The sequence below is a fragment of the Nothoprocta perdicaria genome, unplaced genomic scaffold (genome assembly GCF_003342845.1).
Source record: "Nothoprocta perdicaria isolate Ctin4 unplaced genomic scaffold, notPer1 scaffold_625, whole genome shotgun sequence".
NCBI classification, from domain to species: domain Eukaryota; kingdom Metazoa; phylum Chordata; class Aves; order Tinamiformes; family Tinamidae; genus Nothoprocta; species Nothoprocta perdicaria.
The window spans coordinates 43,138-45,277 of NW_020455894.1; positions in this window are offsets into that span (position 1 = coordinate 43,138).

Genomic DNA, 2,140 nt, shown 5'->3' on the forward strand with positions numbered 1-2,140 from the left:
CAAACACAGTGTGTGACATTCCCAAAGTTCCTGAGATGAATACAAAGTGTGAAAGACTCATTTCCCTCCATGATCTGCCCTGTCCCACTAGGATGGACCCCATGGTGATGCCCCGAGGCATGACATCCGCAGTGGAGCTGTGCCGCATATATGGTCATGAACGGCGCTCRAGAAGTTCATTGGAGGGCTGGGTTGTGACAGAAGGGAGATAACCCCCGATAACGTCTAAAAAGGTGCTTGCTGCTTCGATTGGCTCATCCAAGAGCAGGGCCAGCACCAGCAAATATAAATTGGCCTCCCATCTTTGTTGTCCTGCACAAGTCCCTAGGATTTGTGGCAGAAACAGTGTGCAGCAGGGCAGTGCCBTMAGGGCAGGAGGCTGCGGATGGAGACMGAGGAACTTCACATCTCTTGGGTACTGTGGCTGCTCGTCGGGGTGCAGCTGTGCTGGGGTAAGTAACCCATGCACATGGGGCAATGGGCAGTAGTGGGGTCATTTGGATCCCTTTGGAAATGTTGGATGTTCCCATAGAGCAGTGAGAGAAGGGTGGTAAGTRCTCAAGTCAAGTCCCTGTGCCCCTATGAGTGAGAGAAGGGTCTTTGTGCTTTTAGAGCTCCTGTACTTCTGGCATTTGGTGCTTGGGTGTGCTTGTAGCCACCTCATCCTTGTCATCCGTTAGGGATACTCTGTTCCCCCAGCGCTGTGGCCCTGAAGCCACAGAGGTAGTGGGTAGTAGTAGACCATCACACACCTGGGAGTCATCTGGTAACTGCAATGCTCACTGATCCCTGGACACAGCCAAGCCTGGGGTTCCCAGGAGGGTTCTGTGATGTTCACTGCCCCGGGGTCAGGATTACCTGRCCTGTGGAGGGGCAGTTTTGCCCTGCAGAGAGAAGGAGACCAGGGTGCCTTTGCTCACMCTGCTATAGAGGTGTCCTATGCAAGGGTCCTGGCCAAGGGCAGGGACKAAGCTCTTCCCCATAATGAGGAGTGAATGAAGGTTGAGACAGAAACTGGGGATCATCTCAATGCTCCCTGGGTACCCCTAGAGCCTTGCAGATGGTAGGTGAATTTAGGTGGTGKCCATRGTGGGTTGGGGTAAACGAACTGGGTTCCTGGGCATCCCAAGAGCGTAGAGGGGAGAGGGCGCACACCCCAYAGCCTGAGACTCAGCCCTAGGACCCTACACAGTCACAGTGCTGGGGCTCTGCACTCTCCTAACTGGCCCCATGTCTGTGTTTGAAGGTGCAGCRAAGGTGAGGCTGGAGGATGGAGAAGGCCACTGTGCTGGGAGAGTGGAGGTGGAACACCAGGGCCAGTGGGGGACCGTGTGTGATGATGACTGGGATGTGAAAGATGSTGCTGTAGTTTGTAAGCAKCTGGACTGYGGATCTGTCATCCAGAATGGATATTTTGGGCCAGGATCTGGCCCCATTTGGCTGGACTCTGTAGACTGTCAAGGCAATGAGGCTGTGTTGTCTGAGTGCACACATGACGGTTGGGGTGAACATGACTGCAGTCATGATGAGGACATCGGAGTTGTTTGTTCAGGTAAGGAGTCATCCAGTTCCCCASGTCTGGGGTCAGGTCTGGGATCAGGGGACTAATGGTGCTGTGCCCTGAAGGAGCAGTGTGTGGGTACCAATTCAGGCCCTGACATGGCTGCTCTCACTGCCCAGATGCAGCTATTYSTGTCCCTGRGGAAAGGCCCAGCTGAGCCCACCACAGGGTGCACAGACCCCTCCASGGTTCTGGGGGCCAGCCCACCCTCAGATGATGCCTGTGCCAGGCAATGAGGCAGCAGCATTTCCCTGAGCAGTGCCTGTGGCTATGGGTCTGTGATCAAGACAAGCTCCYGAACACTGTGTCGGTGTGAGAGGAGATGCAGGGGGTGTTGAAGGGTTTGAGTCATTAARATTTACTGATACCTGCTACTTGACATTAATGAGGCCCTTTGGATGAGGCTGCCATGGTATGCAACTGCCAGAAGCCTGTGACAACTCCCTATCATTGTTGTTTTTATTGCTGTTGTTTTTGGTTTTMTTTTCTGCAGGATTTGTTCAGCTGGCTGGAGGAAGCAGCCCCTGCTCAGGGCATGTGGAGATCAGAGATGGAGATCAGTGGAAAATAGTCTGTGAC